The sequence below is a fragment of the Panthera tigris genome, chromosome A2 (genome assembly GCF_018350195.1).
Source record: "Panthera tigris isolate Pti1 chromosome A2, P.tigris_Pti1_mat1.1, whole genome shotgun sequence".
NCBI lineage: Eukaryota > Metazoa > Chordata > Mammalia > Carnivora > Felidae > Panthera > Panthera tigris.
In genome coordinates, this window is record NC_056661.1 from 89,304,462 (window position 1) to 89,327,128 (window position 22,667).

At 35.8% G+C, this 22,667-nt stretch overlaps 1 pseudogene; it reads right to left on the reverse strand.

The window, feature by feature from the left end:
- Positions 1 to 22,667, reverse strand: part of LOC122236339 — a 31,641-nt pseudogene that overhangs the window by 7,006 nt on the left and 1,968 nt on the right.

Here is a 22,667-nt window from a genome sequence, read left to right on the forward strand (position 1 = left end):
TAAAGTATTTAAACCTAATTATATAAAACCAATAGGCTATTGACACAAAACAAGTAGCACACATAGAAATAAACAACAAGACTTTTATGAAACAATAACATAATTTTGACAAGATAACTCTAAAACATGAATGTATGTAATTTGTACTGGGTAATTGGTACCATCTCTCAGAGCTGGCTGACAGGAAGTTTTTGTTTGTAGGTACATATGTATATATGTCATAAATGCATGTTGGTTTTCCTTTTTCCAACGTCCCTTTGTCTTTTAGGCAATGGACTTCGTTATATAAGGTTATGAGGGATGGTAATGACAGCACCTATCAGAAACACAGGAAGTATCAATCTTGTCAGAAATAGGACATTAGATGAAAGTTCTCTTTTAGTAAAACACAAAAAGTAAATCAGAAGAAGTGATTTAGTATTTTCAAGTAGGAAATTGGCTGCTTAAATGCTTTTTGCAATTTATTTCCAAGCAAACTATGAGTGTTTCAGTAAGTCACAGCCTCTCCAAAATGTCTTAAACTCCCGAAAATCTATGTTTCTAACGATATCATTATAGCAATAACTATAATGGGTGCTAGCACCTCAAATTCAAAGCAATACTAAAGAGAAAATTTAGAGGTCAATATTCATCAGGATTTTTTTTGAAGTACTATCAATAGAAAATACTTACCTTTTAGGCTTCTCTAGTTCTTAGCTACTTTCCCTCTAAACACTGTGTTTCTTCCTAAAAAGGATTTTCTTTTCACCTTACATCCATAAGGATACAGATTTTCTTCTCAGATAAATGAATATAATGGAAGTAAATATTTTATTTATTTTTTTAAAGTTTATTTATTTATTTTGAGAGAGACAGAGAGAGCATGAGTGGTGGATGGGCCGAGAGAGAGGGAGGCAGAGAATCCCAAGCAGGCTCTGCCCTTTCAGCCCGGAGCCTGTTGCAGGGGTTGAACCCATGAAACTGTGGGATCATGACCTGAGCTGAAACCAAGAGAGCCATCCAGGCGACCCTGAAGTGAATCTTTTTAAAAACTACATCAGCTTTCTCTATTTTCATTTGATGATGCCTCCCTTTTAAAAGGAAAGAAACAATGACTATATCCGTTTTAAGCAAGTCGTCTCCCTATATTAATTGCATCCCTTATATTTCTCTAAGTCTGAAAATGTCTCACTCAATGAGTCTTATTTGTCCATAAGTGTTTGTATGTAGGTATATATGTATGTTCCTACATACATATTAAAAATAGAGCATGATTTCTTCCATCTCTTTGTTTAACTTTGCAATGTTTCTACAGTAAGACCAGATCAGGAGTGGAAAGAGTATACAGATAAGTGGAAAACAAGGATTGCATACACAAGAGTGAGCAGGTTTTGAAACTAATTAAGAACCATGCTACCTGGTCCTGAGCATCCCAGAGGAGGTGCAGAATTAGCCAACATGTACCCGGAGGAATATGATGGTGCTGGCTTATGGGGGGGGGCAGAGCAGGGAGGCACAGAACTTATGGCTGGGTAAGCAAGTATCATAGACTTGGGGGCACTTTCCCAAACATAGAGCTTAACACCCAGCAAAGACTTAGAAAATAGGACAAGGTCACTGCTAGAGTGGCTCATAGAAGCCTGAAGAAAATAATTGTCCACACTGAGCAAAGTGGGAATGCCTGAGTTTCTCTGGGGCACAGTACTAGAAGGGGTCAAATCGTTCAGAAAAGTGACCTTGCCGGAAGGAACATATTTTGTGAGAACAGAGCACCCAATGGAGGATTATATTCTGCAAGAATGTCCAAAGGACACATCGATTTACCAAAGCCATCAGGAACACAGTGGTGATAGAGGCACTGTCACCTTTTTGTTCAGTATTGGCTTTCTTCTGCAGGCCAGGGCTGATGGCAAGACAGACAATCACAGAATTTGGCTTTATACCAATAGAAAAGGTGGAGCACCAGAGGGAACGTGGGAGTTTTTAACTTCCAGAAACCAGGGGACCACAATTACTATGGCACCCTGTGTATCCAAAAGATAAACAAGGGTCTTGACCTAGAGATGGCTAATAAAACATAGGTCTCTGGAAGCAAGAGTTGGGCAGAAAATGGATGTGAATGTAGGTAGCTTTTTCTTTTTTCTTTTTTTTTTGGTATCATTTGTATATCTTCCTTTACCTTTCCTTAGAGGTATGTTTATTCTCACAATATAAACCTTTTCGAGATTGTATTTGACACAAACACACACACATACACATACACACACACGTATATATGTATATATTATATACACAGTTATATCAGTATTCTCTACCAAATTGAGAGAAGCCTAAGGTGTAAAGCAAAATCACCATAGTTCCTTCTTCTCTTCATAAACATTTTTTAAAATTTATTTACTTATTTTGAGAGAGATTGGGTGGGGCGCCAGAGAGAGAGAGAGAGAGAGGGAAAGGCAGAATCATAAGCAGGGTCCACACTGTCAGGGCAGAGCTGGGATGTGGGCGATCCTGCGAGATCATGACCTGAGCCAAAATCAAGAGTCGGACGTTCAACCAACTGAGCCACCCAGGTACCCCCCTTTCTTGTCTTTATAATCCTCAGCCTCATTGTTCATGTTTTTCTCCATTTTTTTTGGCAACCAATAACCTCTTCCGCCTTTATTCATTCATTCAGCTGATGTTTATTGAGGGTATATTACATACTAGTTTTACTGGTGATACAATAGTGAATATGACAGAATTTCTGCCCATTTGGCACTTACATTCTCTAAAAGAAAGACACAGTAGAAAAATGATCACGTAAAGGCCCAGGTAATGATGGCTGCTCTGGAGAAGATAAAAAAAAAAAAAAAAGCTAGATAAGTGGGATGAGCTGCCTGGAGTTGATGGTGAGGTGTTTTACTGAGTTTTACTGAGCTCTCGTTTCCTTCCTCCCTGTTAAAACCATGGTTTTAAAATGAATGATTCTCTTTTTTTTTAATCTTTTTATTTATTTTTGAAGAAGAGACAGACAGAGTATGAGTGGGGAGGAGCAGAGAGAGAGGGAGACAGAATCCAAAGCAGGCTCCAGACGCTAAGCTGTCAGCACAGAGCCCAATGCGGGGCTCGAACTCATGAACTGTGAGATCATGACCTGAGCTGAAGTCAGACGTTTAACTGACTGAGCCACCCAGGCGCCCCATAAAATGAATGATTTTCATATTCATCTGCAGAGCTTTAAGAAAAATTACTACGGGATAGTAGTATTTGTGATTTGCATGAATTGTGGAATGTAAGAGTCCATCATTGTTTGGTATAGACAGCCTTTGAAGAAAGCAGACAAAAGAATCTAATTCTTCTCTTTGGACTAGCACTGAGCCCTCTGCCTAAATAGTGCCCATCCCCAAACCTTGCACCAATATCTTGCATCTTTTTCTATAAACTATAAAGACGATCAAAACAGAAAGGATTTAAACTTCTCTTTGATCCTTATATGTGAACACCCACCCCAAAATCAACATTTTCTCCAAACGTGTAGGTTTTAATATTGCTATGCACTGTTTTGTAGACAAACGTGCAAATAAGTCAACCAGACATCCGAGTTCTAGTCTCCCGTTTTGATTTCTGTGCAGTGTTTAAGCATGGCCAAGGTAGAGTGACTGTTATCGCCAGGAAAGTCTGATGTTATAGGCCGTTTTGCTCAGATGGTGGCAAGGAAGTGATGGCTGCCCACGTTAATGGCCATAGCTAAGAATATCCCATGCTGTTAAATTCTGTCAGCACACTAATAGCCTAGTTTAGGCAAAGCCAGTGCCACACCGATCTTCCAGTTCAGAGAACAGATATATTGTCTCCAAATAATAGATATAATCAGTGGCCCTTCTTTCTTCCTCTCTCCAGCACCAGAGAGCATGTGATCTGTTTTTCTCTCGCTATTTGAACAGTGATTCCACGCCGAACAAATACCCAAATTGACATTTACAGCTGCTCTGAAGAAGACATTTGGCAGCAATTTGAAAAATGACAGGGGGGTCATTTAGAAGACCTCATGTCCCATGGCATTTTTTTTTTTTTTTTGTCGTGCTGCCTTTCCCTGGTAGCTGTGTAGAAGCACTAATATGACCGCATGCTACATAACCTAGGTGACCTGAGATTAATTAGCTTGCCTGAGCCTCCCGGTATCATCTGTAAAATGAGCCAAATGGAAAAGAAATGGCAAAACCATACTAATCATATGAATTACAGAACATTCCGTTTTTGGCAGAATTTCATTTTGACAGATACATTTCAAACCGTAATTTATTTCAATTTTATTTGAAAAACAAGATTGTATCTTGAAAGGATGGTAATTATATATTGGAATTAGATTAGGGATTTTGTTAATATGAGAGGAAAATAACATGTTGGAAAGTATTATCTAAATCCCTAGGAATATAAGAGTGCTGAGTAAGTCAAAGTTGCTTGAAAGTCATGTTTCAAATTGGGTCACACTCATTTTGCTGTAGCCATTTGCAATCAAATTTATGCTAGGTGAAGGGAAAGTAAAAGAAAATAATGCTGGAGTAAAAACCCTTCCCTTAAATACCATATGCTGGTAGCTGTGGCCAGATTGTTAATGCTCTAAATTAAAATCTATATAACTCTCAGTCCTTTATTTATTCCTGTATTATAAGGGCATCAAAACAAAAAAGGCCAAATTTGAGTGTTCAGCAAAGGGAAATATGGCTATGTTTAAATAGCTTTGGACTTAAAGAAATCTGATTAGGGGAAAGAACAAGATCGCTGGTGAGTAAATAGTAGAAAAGGAAAAGTATGGCTTCCGTGTTGTTTTTTCTGATTGGCCTTGTACTGAGAGAGTAGATTTTCGGCTAGTAATATCTCTCTGTCATCCTAGGTATTAGTGATGTGGACTACATGTCTCTGGTTACCCCTGGATACTTGGCTCCTAAAAAACATATTAATAGTATCAACAACAAAGGCAAGAATAAATGGGAGAAATAAAACTCTGTCAACAGAATCAGTATGCTGGGGACCACAGACTAGAACATAGAGCAGCATTCCTCCTGTCTGCAAATGTTTCCCCTTCTTTGACTGAAAGGATCCATGTCCTGCATATTAAACACACCCGGAATTGCAGTGAATATTCTGTGAAGAGTTCAGCAGAAATCATTGATTAGAGTGCCCTTGTTGTGCGAGCTACATTTTCTTTTTCCTGCATAAAGCTCTAGAAAATATCAGCTATGCATGGATCCTTTACCCTGATTTTGATTTTGTTAGTTTCCTCTGAGAAATTAAAATATTGGAAAACATTTCTTCATAGTGCACTGGAATGGAGACACGATTAACAGATTTCCCTGTTTGTCTGAGTTAAAATTCACCCTAAAGCATTTCAACAAGTAATTATAATACCAAATATTCAAAAAGGATCCAAAAATACTAGCAATGAAACAAATAGTTGCTGGCATATATATTATCTTTTCTGAAGCCTGAGATGACAATAGGTAGCTTAGTGACACATGGAAACAATGTGGAAATATTCCGTGTATTCCAGCAGTGTTCAGTACTCACTTCTTGTTGCCTACACAACTACATCCTTCTACCAATGCTTCCTTCTTCTTTCTGCGTATTTTACTTTTCCCTTCCCTATTGGTTTATTACCATCAGCAAATGCTTCCATTTCAAAGCTGTTTTTGACTTGACCTTTGCCTCAAAGTTCTGCCATACCTCTGTTGCCTTTATAACAAATCTCGTTGAAAGTATTATCTATAGTTTCTTCCTACGTCTCCTCTATTTCCCATTAACCCTCTGTAACCAGACTTATATTCCATGATAACACTATGACTTTTTTGTCAAAGTAATCAATGAAGCTCAGTGTTACTAAATCCAATACCAAATCTCAGCCATAATCTTAATATGGAATCGGGGGAATATTCAGAAGCTGTTATTGAAATTCAAGTTGTCAAAAGACAACTGCTCTTTTGCCGCTGTGCATATTGTTCCCTGATATTTATCCTTCATTAGAGCTAATAAACTTGATGCTTTGTGAAGGCTATTCTGCCTTATGAATTGGATTATCGATCAGAATCCCAGACCACTGCCGCTACTGAATGATTTGTAGATCTTACAGATTGGCGTCGTGAAGAGCATTGACTTCCAGACCTACAACTCAATATGGCAAGGGTACTGGATGGTTAGGCAGTGAAGATGGAAGAAAGAGCTCAGATTTTGATGTCAGGGCAGTTGCCGACCCACTCTCAGTATGCAGCGGCAGAATTTCTGTGGTGGAGGTTTGTTTGTTTGGTGTTTGTTTAATATCTGTGAGCGAAAAGTGTGAAATTGGAAAAATAAATTCATAAGGAAAGGCAGATTGAGAGGAGAGTGAGAACGACTATTCCTGGGTGAGTGCTTAATTGATTTTTAGTATAAGTAGAATTGCCAAAAATATGAGTCAATTATAGCAGGTGAAACAAGCACTTGAAAAATGTGTGATTGTACAAGGAAGGTTTTGTTGGGAATTTGAGAACTACAGTGATCAGTTATGATTTTATTCCGGTGTGACCATTAGTGATTAGCCATAGTCTCCTCTATGACACAGCAATAAGGTGACCATGGACGTTTATGAATGTAGTTCAAAGGAGTGTGACACGTTGTTTGAAAATATTAGTACCGCCTGGTACGTCTTAGTTCTCTCAGATTTGTTAGTTATACGATCAGGAGACTTACAATTTCGGGGTAGATATAATTGAACAGAATGGATTGTTCAGGTAGAATCCCAGCAGTGTTCAGCACACAGAAAATCCCCCAGAATTTAGATGTAATTGAATTGACCAATTTGAAATGAATGAAGGCATGAAGTGAGCAAGTTTAGGGTGAAAAGATTATCACCTGACTCTCTTACCTAATTTAAACACTGAAATATCCCCTCAAGTCCTTGAAATGTTACATGTACAAGCAAGGCGAGATTGTTGTATGATGACAAGAAATGACCCAACCACCTTGATACGGCTCTGGTCCAAACAACTATATAGTTTATGATACAGGCAATTTCTCTTGCTTGGGCCACCTTATTTCAACCTCATGTTGAGAGGTGATAAGGCATATAGGACGCGACCTCTTGCTACCATATCTGCCATGTATTGTTTAATAATGAGAAAAAGGTAGAAGCCATTCAAAAGAAGGAAGATGGCTAATAGAAAAATAAAAATGATAAGAAGAGAAATGGAAAAAATGGTTTAGGCGACTCAACTATTCAGGTGGTGGATAAAGAACAGGATGAAAATCAGAATGATAGTGATAGTGTTGTGGTCAAATACCGTTGCTACTCAATCACTGGATCTCGACAGTGGTGTATCCCAGCTCATGTGTTGGCCTCTCTTCGAAGGCACCATAAATTTATTCTAGATTGGATATATATAAGCCCAGTGATGCTTAGGAAGTATGGGGGGGAAAAGGAAAGGGTGTGATATATTAATGAAGGTATTCAGTTGCTGACCTATGACTGGATGTCAAGAAATGTTCCTTTTTGCTTGCTTTAATGATCATGCCAAAAAGAAGTCTTTAAAAAAAGTTTTATTGAGATATGATGCAATTATACACAATTTGCTTAACCCCCTCTTCACAGTTATATTCAGCAATAGTAAATTTCAAGATTTCTGCCTTAGTTCTATTTTGTATTATATAAACAAATACCCGCCCCCCCCATTTTACCTTTCATTTGGTTAACATATATTTTTACATTCCTTTGATTTTAAAATTTTGATAACATTCTTGCGTAAATATATCTCTTATAATCTATATATGACAGGTTTTCTCTTTTATTCCATTCTAATAGTCTCTTCTTTTAAATAGATGCTTATATGGTATCATGAAAATTTCATCGATAGTTATTTTTCAATTTCAACTATAAATATGTCTTCTAAATTCAAAACTCTTCAGTTATTTTCCCATCCTTCAAACATAACCAGGAAATTGGCATGCTTCATCTATCAACAGAAAGCCACACACACACATTCTTTTTATGGCTCTCTAGAATTCCAGTTACATTGTTTTAAAATATGAACTTCTAGTAAATATGCACCATTTGCCAATAGTTCCAGTTTTCTTTCTTTCTTTTCTTTTTCTTTTTTGCAATTCACAACCATCTTTAAAACAAGAAAGACTCATATATGAATCTATTGCATTTCAGTATTTAGTTTCAACAAAACACAACGTCTTGGAAATTTACAAACTGAATAGCTTTCCTTTCCATTGTATATGTTGAGGACAACTTTTTTACCAAAGTTTTGAAAGTTAGAGAATTCGTTGGTAGGCAGCCCTGAGCTAAGTTGATGATAATGCTGCTGATTGTACTGTGTCTGTTTTGAGGTTTTTGTTTGTTGTTTTTTTTTTTGTTTGTTTGTTTGTTTGTTTTTTTCTTTTCCAGGTTTGGAGGCTCCTATTGAGATGTTCTCAAGGGCAGAGACTTTTTCCTCAGCTGGGTCCAGTCTACTTAAAAAGCCCATCAAAAGTGTTTTTCATTTCTACCACAGTGTGTTTTATCACGAACATTTATTTGGGGTCATTTCTTAGGATTTCCATTTCTCTGCTGACACTGCCCATGTTCTTCTTGCTTGCTGTCTGCTTCATCCATTATAAACCTTAGCATATTAATTATAGTTCTAAATTCCTGGTCTGATAATTCCAATATCCTTACTATGTCTCGTTCGGATGCTTGCTCTGCTTGGTCAAATGGTGTTCTTTGCCCTTTGGTATGACTGGTCTTTTATTCTTGATAGTCAGACATGATGTTAGGTCTCATAATCTTTTAGTTAGTATTTTAGTTACAGGATGGCTAGAATGGGCTGGACTTGGCTAGTTCCCTTCTTCCACGTGCAAAATTAGAACTGGCAGGATCTGGCTATTTTTCTTCCCTCGGGTCAGCTGTCTCTGATAACACTCCAGCCGGTTAGACTCTGGTTAAATAGTTTCCCCTGAGGGTAGGCTGTGTTAAGAAGAAAGCAGCTGTCTCTGGTTATTCATTTACCTTTTCATTCCTTTTTCTAATTTTTTTTTTAACTTTCTATCATTGTTTTTATTTCCGTGGAATATTTCAAACATTCACTAAAGTCGAAGAAGCAGTATAATAAGCGTCAATGTACGGAGCATTTCATCCTCAATAATTATCACGATTTGCCAGTTTCAAATAATTTACTTTCCCCTCTCCCTGCCGGAAACAAGGGGGAGTAGTTTTCTCCATTATTTATTTGGAGAACCTGCTGAAGTTCCTTGAGGTCATCCTGGGAGCCTGGCGTTCTGTGACTCATCTCCCGCAGAGTTGTGTTAACTCTCTGACTTGTCTGCATTGACCCTCCAGGAATTCAGCAGTTGCAGTTCGGGTTTTCCTAACTAGTTTTGGTTCCACGCTGGTTTCCGCTATAGTCTCTACTAGGTAAGTCATAACTCCCTTGTTTGCTTGTTTGGCTCTCCAGTCGTGGGGGTAGTGGTTTGTTGGCCCCGTGTCCTCCCTTCTTTCCTAAATCCAAGAAGAGTTACTGATTTTCAGTCTGTTCAGCTATTTTTCTTTAATGCTTATTTAGTTTTGAGAGAGAGAGAAAACAGAGCGAGTGGGGGAGGGGCAGAGAGAGTGGGAGACAGAGAATCCCAAGCAGGCTCAGCACTGTCAGTGCAGAGCCCAAGGAGGGGGCTCAAACCCACTAACGTTGTGATCATGACCTGAGCCAAAATCAAGAGTCACATGATCAACCAACTAAGCCACCCAGGCGCCCCAAATGTTTGGCTTTTTTATTTGTTATGACACAGTGCGAATTTTTAAGTTATTTACATGGTCAACTAAGACTGGAAATTGTTTTTGTTTTGTTTAATTAATGTACTATATTTTAGATTAGTTTAGGGTTATAGAATAAGCAGAAACTACAAGTTTTCTGTATGTCCTCTTCCTCCACAGAGTTTCCTCTATTTACTTTCCCATATAATTAATAACTTGCATTAGTGTGATACATTTGTTAAAATTGAATCATTGCTGATAGGCTATTATTTCCTAAAATACATAGTTTACATTAGGGTAAATTCTTTGTGTTGAATATTCTGGAAAAGTTTTGTTAAATGCATAATATTGCATATATATCATTACAGTATCATATAGAATATTTTCCTAATCTTTGCTTACTCTATTTTCCTAATCTATCCCTGTGCTTAATCTATGCATCTTTCACTCTCTACTTACCGCTAAATCCCAGCAAACACTTATCGTTTTACTGTTTTAATATAATTGTCTTTCCAGAATGTCACTAAGTTGGAATGATACAGTATGTAGTCTTTTCAGACAGGCTTCTTAGTAATAAATATTTAGGGTTTCCCAGTGTTTTTTCATAAGTTGATAGTTAGTTTCCTTTCATTGCTGAGCGGTATTCTGTTAGGATGCCCCACGGTTTATCTATTCACAAATTACATGACATCTTGGGTGCTTCCAGTATTTTACAATTATGAATGAAGCTGTGTAACATTCATGGGCAGCTTTTAGTGTGCACATAAGTTTTCAGCTCACTTGGGTAAATATTTACAAGTGTAACTGATGGATCATATGATAAGACTGTGATTAACTTCATAATAAGCTACCAAAGTGTATTCTAAATGAAAGTGGCTTTACCATTAATTTTTCCTGCAAGCTGTGAATGAGCATTTCTGACGCTCCACATTGTCCTCTGCATTTGGTGGTGTCAGTGTTCTGGGTTTGAGTCATTCTAGATGCATAGCGGTATTGTGATGTTTTAATATGCGATTCCCTAATGACATAGGATATTGAGCAGTGTCTCCTGTGGTTTCATCTGCCATATGTATTGTTTCTTCCTTCTCACTTTGTATACATTTTATGTACTTCTGTTCCTTACCGCATTAGCAAGGACTTCCAGTGCACTGTTTGATACGAGTAGGGAAAGAAGATACTCTTGCCTTCTTAGGGGGAAAGTATCTTGTTTCTTGCCATTACATACATTAGTGTTTTTTTTTTAGTTTTTTATTTCTTTAAATTTAAATCAAGTTTATTAATTTCCCCTCCGTTTCTAGTTGGAAATTTTTTGTTTGTTTTTTAATCATTAGTGATACTGAATTTTTCCAACTACTTTTTGCGTACCTATTAATAAGGTTTTTCATGTTGAGCCTGGTGTGATGGATTATAGTAATTAATTTTAAAATGCTAACCCAGCCTTATGTACCTGGAATCAATTCTACTTGTTCATGGTATACGATTATTTTAATACACAGTTGAATTTTATTTACTAATATATTGTTGTGGGTTTTGATATCTGTTTTCATGAAGGATATTGGTTTGTAGTTTTTTTTTTTTCCTTTTTTGTCATGTTGTTTTCCAGTTTTGTTATTTGAGTAACGTTGGCCTCAGAATGAGTTAGGAAGTGTTTGCTAGCTATCTATGTTTTGAAATTACAGAGAATTGTATCATTATTCCTGAGATGTTTGTTAGAATTCACTATTAAAACCACCTGCAACAGGTAATTTCATTTTGGAAGGTTATTAATTATTGATAAGTTTTTTTTATTAATGTTTATTAATTTTTGAGAGACAGAGAGAGAGTGAATAGGAGGAGCAGAGAGATAGGGAGACAGAATCAGAAGCAGGCTCCAGGCTCTGAGATGTCAGCCCAGAGCCTGACGCAGGGCTCGAACTCACAAGCCGCAAGATCATGACCTGAACTGAGGTTGATGCTTAACCGACTGAGCCACCCAGGCTCCCCGATATGGTTGTTGTAATAGAGGTCTATTCAGATGATATAACTCCTTGTGTGAGTTTCTTTAGATTATGACTGGCATAGAATTTTTATTTCATTAAGTTATCTAATTTGTAGGCATACAGCTGTTAATATTATTTGTTTATTGACATTGTAATGTCCATGGGTTCAGTAGTGATGGGCACTCTTAAGCTTCTGGTAATTGTAACTTGTGTCTTCTCTTGTATTTTTATCCCCCTTTGGTAGCTTGAGCTTATAAATTTTACTGCTAAAGAAGACTGAAAAAGTAGTGATCCATATTTTGTTTTGGCAAAGGAAAAGTGTTGGCCTAGTTAAACTGGGCGGTAGAAAAGATACCTAGTGAACTTATTTTGGTAGAAAAAGTTTGAGAAAGAATGCTAATATTGCAAGTTGTATGTTATTAATTTCATCTCATTAAGAACTACAAGAAGTTTAATTCAAAAAGGAGTTCAACTGTTTTCAATCAGGAACTCACTGAAAAAAATAAAATGTTCTAGAAAATCTGTAATGAGCCTCAGAAGTTGTGACTGTTTCTTTATAAAATTATAATAGATGAGTTTGAGAAGTGAAATGAATAACATTTTGCTACTTAAGATACCATTTTGGGCAAAGAGAAATTTAAAGGACCCATGTTTATAAAATTAATTGCTAAGATATCTGCATGGAATAATTCAGTTCAGAGGGAATATTTTCATATGGACATCTCAATTCAAGTTTCCTATAAACCAGTCAAATTAACAGAGCCTAGAAAAATTGAACCAACTATCTGAGCTACAATCATCCAGCAAACTTCACATAACATAGGTTAAAAAATAAATGTTATTTTTGTAAGTTACCAATAAATGTGGTTGGTTTTTCGGCAGAAAAGAACTTGTATATTAAAAAAAATTTTTTTTAACGTTTATTTATTTTTGAGACAGAGAGAGACAGAGCATGAACGGGGGAGGGTCAGAGAGAGGGAGACACAGAATCTGAAACAGGCTCCAGGCTCTGAGCTGTCAGCACAGAGCCCGACGCGGGGCTCGAACTCATGGACCGCGAGATCATGACCTGAGCTGAAGTCTGCCACTTAACCAACTGAGCCACCCAGGCACCCTTGAAAAGAACTTGTATATTACAGTAGGGGAGACAGAGACCCATTAGAACTATTTTTTTCTCTACAAATATTCTAACCTACCCAATATTTGTTTATCTTTTGTCATTGAAAAAAATATTTTCACACTTGTAGCATCTGATCCTTAAAATGTTGTGAGTTAGACCAAATGTATGTTGTGTGTCCTCTAAGTGTTAGAGTCAAGAAAACTGAGGTTTGTAGAAGTAATTTTCAAGTTCCTAGAAAAGATAAGGAAAGATCTATACCTTTGGATAATGCAGCTAGTATTTTTTATTACACTAACTTGTTTGAAATTCATTATGCATTAACTACATAATTTTATCTGGTTTATACTTAAATTAGTAAATTAAATAGCAATGCAAGTAATAAAAAAATCACTTCAAAGAGATACAGACATTATTAACCTATTGTTCATTGGTGTGAGAAGGCAATAAGTCATCCATAAACCAGACTAGACTATGTGTGGTCATAAAAAAAACACAAACATCCCCTTGATTTTTAGAAAATATCACTGTGTCTGGGTTTCTGATTTGTATCATAAGTGACATTTAAGATCGAAAAGTACTAGCATTTACTTCACTCTGCACCACATATTCTAACACCTGATGTTCTTTTCATTTGTTTTCATTTCCAAAATTTACATGTTATCTGATGTCCTTATGTAGATTAAAATCTATTTGAGGACAAGTACTTTTTTTTTCTATTAACACACTCACCATGGCTTTAAGAACAATGGTAGATGTTTATTTTTTTTTTATTTATTCAATGAACAAATGAACATAACTTTGACTCTTGTTACCAAAATTAAATTTTGTTTACTTTTGTTAAAATGGTACTAATCTATGCAAAGGCTAAACTTGTATTTATTTCCATGCATGAGCGTTTTTCTCCTGATTAAGGAATGTAAAGAATAGCCCTTCTTGTGTTCTTTTTTGAAATAGTTTATTTTTTTTATTTGTTTATTTTTGAGAAAGAGAGAGACAGAGAGACAGAGACAGACACAGAGCACGAGTGGGGTAGGGACAGAGATAGGGAGACACAGAATCCGAAGCAGGCTCCAGGCTCAGAGCCAGCACAGAGTCCAGCGCAAGGCTCAAACCTATGAACCTTGAGATCGTGACCTGAGCTGAAGTCCAGTGCTTAACCTGCTGAGCCACCCAGGCGCCCAGACCATCTTGTGTTCTATATTGGTTTTTTTTTTGGATACTGTCATTATATATAAATTACTCATAATATGTATCTCATATTAAGAGCCTCAGAGTTCTTACATTATAGAATGCTATTTAGTAAAAGTTTGTTATACGGACGGTTGCTATTATTAAAAACTTTTAAGGGGAATTATAAAATTGATTAATTCTCTGAAAAGGAAATAATTTCAGTCTGTTTTATATTCATGAAATTTAATTTCATGGTTACCCAAAAAGTTCAAATCTGTCAGTGAAAAAATGTCGTCAGCCTAATTAATGTCAAATTTTGGAAATGCACAGTCTCTGCTTTGAATACTGATATTTCTGGTTAAAAATAACTAAATTAAGACTCAGTAGAATTTAAGAAGCAATGTATTACCTGTTAGTTTCATAAAATGTTGATCCCTAGCTGAAACTTTAACATAAATCTTCAGTGCTGCTCCATTGCTACTTAATTCCATTTACAAGTTACTGTATCATTGCTCTATTCTAAGAGGAGGTAATGTGTTATTATTACTTATAATCCGAAATGCAATAGTGCCTGAAGATCTTTAAGCCACGTGAGGACTTAAGGCAATCTCAAAATGGTCAGACTTTCTCAGAAATGATCATGCTTTCAACAGCAGACTTAGACATCTGTTTAGATATTCAAGTCAATAGTTTTATTCCAAATGTTTCTCCAGAGTGCATAATGGAATTATGCGTATATAGATAGATTGTCACATTAAAGGTTAACATTACTGTTGTAGCTATTAAAATACTTCACTGTGCTGAACAAACTGTTTTTGTTTGCTTTTTGCTTTGTGTTATTAGGCTACTACAAAGTTCTTCAAGGTTTTTCTTAAACAGTGTGATGTCCAAATCCTCCTTGTGGGTGCCTTTTCTAGTTGGTCCAGGATCTTGTGTTTGATCCTAACAGTTGTCCTCTATCTAGAATTTAGGGATGACTACTGACGACTACTTTGTCTGTCCTTCTACTTCAATTTAATTCAATTCAAAACTTTTACATTGAGCTAGGAACTGTGCTCCCCTTTGAGGATGAGTAGGAGACAGTGCCCTAGGAGTATCCCTGGGGAGCAAAGAGCTAGGAGAGGAGGCAGGGAAACAAATAATGATGACAGTAAGGTTATAACAGAGGAAAACATTCACTTTTTTGTGGATAAAAGAGGATGGTGCTACTAACTATATCATAAGGGGTTCATATTTATATGCTACCAATAACCATCTGATTATCCCATATAAAGCTATGATCTATAAATCTATAAAACACCTCCAAACTTAATTGTACTGTGACTTAAATTGTTTCCTTATTTTCTCTCAACTATCAAATGATTTTGATTATATAATTTATTCTAATGAGAGTACAAAGTACATTTTTTTAATGGGTTAAGAACTATTTTTAGGGTCATAATTGAGGCCAAAAATCTGAATCACCTACCTTCAGCTCTTTTGAAAGTTCTGAGAAAGAGCTACAGATAAACTAGAAACCACGACATATGTATCATAGTTTGCTATTACTAGATGAGGCACAGTGAAAACAGGGATTGGCTGGTACATTTAATTTTGGAACATCTTAGATAATACTGATATTGCTAAGGGTTTGAGGGGTGTGTGTGTGTGCGTATGTGCGTATGTATGTGTTTAATACGGAAGACATGAGAAGAAGAGTCTTCAATTATTTTTCCTTACATTGTTGATTGTTGTGGTTGTTACTCAGTCTTCTTAATAACTTATTTGTTGAATGTCATTCTGGTTCCTACTTTTTAGCTACTACTTTTTTTAGGTGTAATTTGTCCTCTGGACTGCTGCCTTATTGCACTAGCTATGATCTTCAATACAATGTTGAATTGCCCTGGTAAGACTAAAACACCTTGTATTCTCCCTGATCATGGGGTAAGATGGTCTGTATTTTACCATTAATTATAATACCACATACAGTTTTTGGTTTTGATTTTGTTTTTGAGGCTAAATTTATCAGGTTGAGAAAATTTGCTAGTACTCCTAATTTGCTGAGAGGTTTTATCATGAATGTATATTGAATTTTCTCAAGTACCTTTTCTGTCTCTTTTGCCATTAGCATATAATGTTCCTCTTTTAATATTAATTGAATTATATAGAAGGGTTTTTTTTTATGTTGACAATTTTGACTTTGGGTTTATTTTCTTAAACTAGTTTCTTCACGTGGAAGTTTATATTATTGGTTTGACTCCCTTTTCCTTTTTCTTTCTTGAATTTAATGCTATATATAAATCTAAGCATTGAATAGCTCATGAAAAAGCTTTTAACAAATTGTGTTTTCATCACTTATTTTTGTTGAGGTTTTTTCTTGTGACCCATGATTTATTAGAGATAGATTGTCTAATCTTGAAGCCTGTGGAGATTTTCTTGATACATATTAGTTAGTGATTTATGATTCAATATTACCATAGTTCATAACAAATTCTGTACAAATTGTATCTAACAAAATGTTTGGACTTGTTTTATGGCTCAGCACATAGCTTTTGTCATGGAATGTTTCTGGAACATTTGAGAGAAGTGTATATTTTACCACTATTGGGTGTGATGTTATATAAATATCAATTAAATCATATTATTTGGTACAGTTCTTCAATCTTACATATACTTACTATTTTCTTGCATAATTCTTCTATCAATGACTGGAAGAGTATAAAAGAGGCTAATTACTAATTGATGAAGAGGCTTTTTTTTAAAGGTTATATTTACCATATATTTTTCTTCTGGGCATTTTCTATTCCTTCAGAATAAGTTTTCTATATGGAATCATTTGTTCTTAATCTAAAGAAATTCTTTTAGGGACGCCTGCATGGCTCAGTCAGTTAAGCGTCCAACTTTGGCTCAGGTCATGATCTCATGGTTTGTGAGTTTGAGCCTTGGGTAGGGCTCTGTGCTGACAAGTAGGAGCCTGGAGTCTGCTCTAGATTCTTTGTCTCCCTCTTTCTCTGCTCTCCCCTGCTCATGGTCTGTCTGTCTGTCTGTCTATCTCTCTCAAAAATAAATAAACATTAAAAAAATAAAAAGTAAATAAATTATTTTTAACAGATTTTATTTAACAGTTCTGCTAGAGATAAATTCTTCCAGATTTTGTTTGAAGTGTCTGTGATTCATTGATCTTTTCTCTGCTGCTTCCAGTCTTCTGGAAAGTCACCTCCCCCCTTCCAAAAAATCTCAATGCCAAATGTGAGATTTTTTTTCAATCCTAGAATTTCCATTCAGTGCTTTTGAAAATTTCCATCTCTTTAGTAAAAAGCATCATTTATTCCCTCATGTTGTTGGCTTTCTTGTCTAAATTCTTTAACAGGCTTATAATAATTACCTTAAAATCCATTTCTGATAATTCTAACAGTGGGACATTTCTGGGTCTCAAAGTATTCTTTCTTTTGGATAGTAATATGTTGTTACATTTCACAATATTTGATAAAATGTGAAATACTTTGATTAAAAAAGCAGATGTAAATTGTTATGATTCTCCTAAAAATGAGACTATTTCATCTTCCAAATCATCCATTTAGGATTGAAGGATAGAGGGCCTGATGGATTGTGTAAGCTCCTACCTGTTGGCTTTCTCTTGGTTCCTTCACATACATCCTTACTCTCCATCCGGCCTTTGTTCTGTCCCTTGGCAGCTAGTGACCCTTACTTCTCCTGCTTCTACTCAAGAGACAGACAGTCATTTCATGTTCAAATTTTAGCTTTTTCCCTCTGACCAGCATTTGGGGAGGTGACTTCCTCCTCTCAGTGCTCTGTTAAAGGTTAAATCCACCATGGATCTCAACGAGCAGGGGGCTTGTTACACTCTTATATTTTAGTACATTGGGTTTATATTCCCATGTCTACTTTCTATTGGCTTAAAATAACTATGATTTTTGAGTATTTGTCTTGGAATAATTACTGAGTTTTAAGTGGCATTCCTTAGTGATTTTTTTTTTAATAGCATGGTACCATTTTAAAAATGCACTTGAGGATCTGGTCTTAAATTAATCGTGCTTGGAGCTACTGTGACTATCAATATAACAGTACTTGGGCTAAAATACCCACAGTTGGGGGTGACTCAACTGCATCCCAAGAATTATAGTTGTCTTGGGTAAATACTTGGAAATGAAAGACTAAGAAACATGTATACTGAGAATTACAAGTTTATGTTTTCTAGAGAATCAGGCAATAAGGCTTCCCAACTGAGTCAAATAGAAACTCACAAAAAATACATTGTAGACAAGCTTTGGACCATTCAGTATAAACACACATTCCTGCCATAAGAGTAAAAATGAGAATGAGTCAGCATATTGTAGGTCATTGAGTGGACAATCTTTATATCTTGCCAAGTAGGTATTAATCAAAATACCCTGGTCACATACTATGCAAATGAAAAAAAGAACAGTCAACAAAAAACAACAACAAATATCAGTGGCATGGGAAGGAATGCCACTCGGAAAAGAGGATGCTAGGCCATACTTGAGAAAAAATACCTCCTACAGTAATCAGAAGATAATTTATGTTCACTTTTAATTCCCTTGCTTCAGGGGCCATATCTAGAAAGAAGTTGCTATAGCCGATGTAAGGTTACTGCCTATGTTCTCCTGCAGGACTTTTTTTTTTAATGTTTATTTATTTTTGAGACAGAGAGAGACAGAGCATGAACAGGGGAGGGTCAGAGAGAGAGGGAGACACAGAATCGGAAACCAGCTCCAGGCTCTGAGCTGTCAGCACAGAGCCCGACGTGGGGCTCGAACTCACGGACAGTGAGATCATGACCTGAGCCGAAGTCGGACGCTTAACCGACTGAGCCACCCAGGCGCCCCTCTCCTGCAGGATTTTTATGGTTTTATGTCTCACAAATTATGTCTGTAATCCACTTGGAATTTATTTTTGTGTATGGTATAAGAAATTGGTCCAGTTTCATTCTTGTGCATGTTGTTATCCAGCACTTGATCAAAATAAAGAGCTTCTGCACCGTAAAGGAAACAATCGACAAAGTTGAAAGCAACCTATGAAATGGGAGAAGATGCTTGCACCTGACAAACCTGATAAAAAGTTAGTATTCAGAATGTATAAAGAACTTACACAACTTAGACCCACAAAATGAGTAATCCAATTAAAAAATGGGCAGAAGACATGAATAGCCCTTCTCCCAAACAAGACATGCAGATAGCCAGAAGGCACATGAAAAGATGCTCAACATCACTGATCATCAAGAAATACAAAAAGAAATAAAAATCAAAACTACAATGAACTATCACCTCACGTGTGTCAGAATGGCTAAAATTAACAGCACAAGACACAGCAGGTGTTGGTTGGTGAGGATGTGGGAAAAGGGGAATCCTCTCGCACTGTTGATAGAAGTGCAAACTGGTGCGGCCTCTCTGGAAAACAGTATGGAGTTTCCTCAAGAAGTTAAAAGTAGAACGACCCTAGGATCCAGGAGTTGAACTACTAGGTATTTTCCCAAAGAATACAAAAATATTAATTCAAAGGGATACATGCATTATAGCAGCATTATCTATAATAGACTAATTGTGGAAATAGTCCAAGTATCCATCAACTGCTGAATGGATAAAGAATATGTGGTGAGTGTAAATACGTGTATATACAATGGGAATATTACTCAACCATAAAAAAGAATGAAATCTTGATATTTGCAAAGACATGCATGAAATTAGACTGTATTATGCTAAGTGAAATAAGTCAGACAGACAAATACCATAGGATTTCACTCATGTGGAATTTGAGAAATAAAACGAAGGAACAAAGGGGAAAAGAAGAAAGAAGGAAACCAAGAAACAGACTATTAACTATAGAGAACAAACTGACGGTTACCAGAGGGGAGAAGGCAGGGGATGGGTGAAGTAGATGATGGGCATTAAGGAGTGCACTTGTCATGATGAGCACCGGGTGATGTATGGAAGTGTTGAATAGCTACATTGTATGCCTGAAACTAATACTACACTGTGTGTTAACCAACTAGATTTGAAATAAAAATTTAACAATGAAGATAGCTTAGAAAATGGGTTTCAGTTCATAATAGAAGACAAATCCATGAAATTCAAGGAGAAATTCACAAGGAGAGAAGAGAGATGCAAGGAAAAGAATTTAAGTTGAAAGGAAGTGACTGGCTAAAGAAAAATTAAACTTTTAGGAAGAAAGTAACTGTATTATAGTATTTGTTGGAAATAGCAGGAGGCAGAATTTTAAGTTAAAAAAACTAATCGTGTAGACACTTAACATTGATAAACAGAGAAAACAACATGGTTGACAGGAACGTAATAAAATAAAGATCTACTTTGAGAATGCGAGTTTTCTCAGAGAGAGAACAATTAGAAGAGACAAAAAATGTAAATCATAATTTTGAAAGAGTTGCATGTAAGGAGTTAAGGCAGTTTTTGATTTTTGTTTTGTAATAATAGTCTTACTTTATTTTACGACATTTTTAACAACCAGAAAAAGAAGTAAAAACTATTCTGTTCTCATCATGCAGAAATAATCACCGCTTTCAAGCACAAAATACTGCAAAATTGTCATCATAACAAATTTACATTATTTTCAAATAGAAATTATTCTAATGTTATAGTCTCCGTGATAAAGACACTATCTTATTCACCGTTCAGAACCTAAAACAGTTGCTTCTATATAATAGTGTTAGTAAACACTTGTAAACGAATACTTTTTTTATGTAACACATGTTTATAAAAAGAAAAACCTATAATCACCCTGCTGTTGTAATTAGTAGTAAATTTTAGTACTAAATATCTTACCAGACTTTTGTTCATCAGAAATGTGTATGTATATTTAAAGAGATACTATGTATACACTAAAATGGGTATTTAATATTGTTTGAATATAGTCCTCAGTCTGTCTTAGGAAGCATAATTTTTCAGAGATCGTCAGAGTCCAGGCTAGGTTCAGAGGGGGGGATATTTAGCTTGTCCATCTTGTTCTGATCTTTCTCATGCTTTAAAATGAAATCGGATGTTGCACTAACATCAGACCTGATTTTTTTCTAATGGAAAACATGAATATGAGTGTATTCCAGTAACCCTGAGTTACATATAAAATATCTGGTATCTTTTAAAAATGCTTCACTTTCCATTTATCCGATCTGGTTTCATAAGAAGACTCGTCTTCTTGGATAACGATATTTACCTTGCATATTTTACAGAGTTGTCTAAAAATGTGGTAAAGTGCCCTATCTGAAAAAACATTAAAATGCAATTCATTATAAAATTGATTACTGTTTCCAAGGAAGGATCTTTAGAAGATTCTCCCTCATGGCAAATGCTGCTTCATCCATCACACACAGACCCATTTTAATGCTCTCCTAGTGGTATGATCTGTGAAGCAGTCATAAAATACGTTATACTAAATATTCTTTATACTTAAAAGTGATTCTTAAGCTCTTGATCTATATAATACCTGAAGTATCCAGTGATAACATAGTGCCCGATTGGATCGGATCTGAATCATAACATTCTGCTCCCATGCAGTGTGCGTTTCTATTGGAAACTCTACGACTGCATTGCAATCTGAGGCCAGTAGACAAATGAAATCCTTGATTTACCTGCCTACAATTTATAGGCATAGGATTTATATCTGAACTCTGCTGAAATAAAAATAGCCGCACTAACGGTAGTAAAAACTGTTTCTTATTTAAGTGTAAATCAGAGAAGGTGGTAAAACGAAATAGTAATCATTGTAGCTCTTTTTTCACCACATTATCTCTCATGGTGAGGTAAGAGAAATTGCGTGAAGTATTGGAATGATTCTATATTTAGTTGATCTAAAAGTGGATTTGTTTACTCATACGTGGCTAAATAAACTGATTAACGGATGCAATAGAATATGATCAACATCGACAATGCATCATTCTTTCTACAGCTCTGCAATACGGTATTGAATGAAAAGACCACGTTGGAAAAGTAACAAGTTTCATTAATCTAGATTTTGAGAACGTGCAAAAGAAAACATACTTTTATGAACAAATCTATTCAAGTATAAGTATAAAATAGTCGAGTGAGAATTGTAAACTCTTACTTCAATATTGTTCAGAGCTGAGTTGAGAAACATTTTCCCTGTATCTATAAAACATAAAAATGTGAAATAAGGCTTCTAAGATGCTCAGGGAGGTCACGGAGACAGCGGTAGTGCACTAGTTTTTCAAATTTAAATCCAGCTTAACAGTAGAGTGTAACATGCAACTTTTCTTTCTCAGCAAAGAATGACTTTTAGGGCCATTTTCTGAGTATATGTACCATCCAAGATTTTCTTCAAAAAATGTATAGCAGAGCAGAGAGAATTTTATCTAAGTTAATGAAATAATGTGGGTACCAGAGAAGTGACCTTCTTTTGTTTTTCTCATAAAATATTACCCAAAGCAATTCTATCACATTTTTTCTACCTATCGTTACAGAATTACATTTTTGATGGAAATAGTCCTAGAAAACCACACTTTTGTCTATTTGGCCCCATGATAGTGACATTTGTGAAAATTACCTCAATTGTTAAGCTTACTTGAAATGACTATTATCTGCCTGTAGCAGCACTTAGACTTGTACTTTTAAATAGAAATCTGGTTGAGCTCAACAGCATTAAAAGTCAACAGACTTTTAAATCCAGTCTCTTCTCTGAGGCAGTCTTT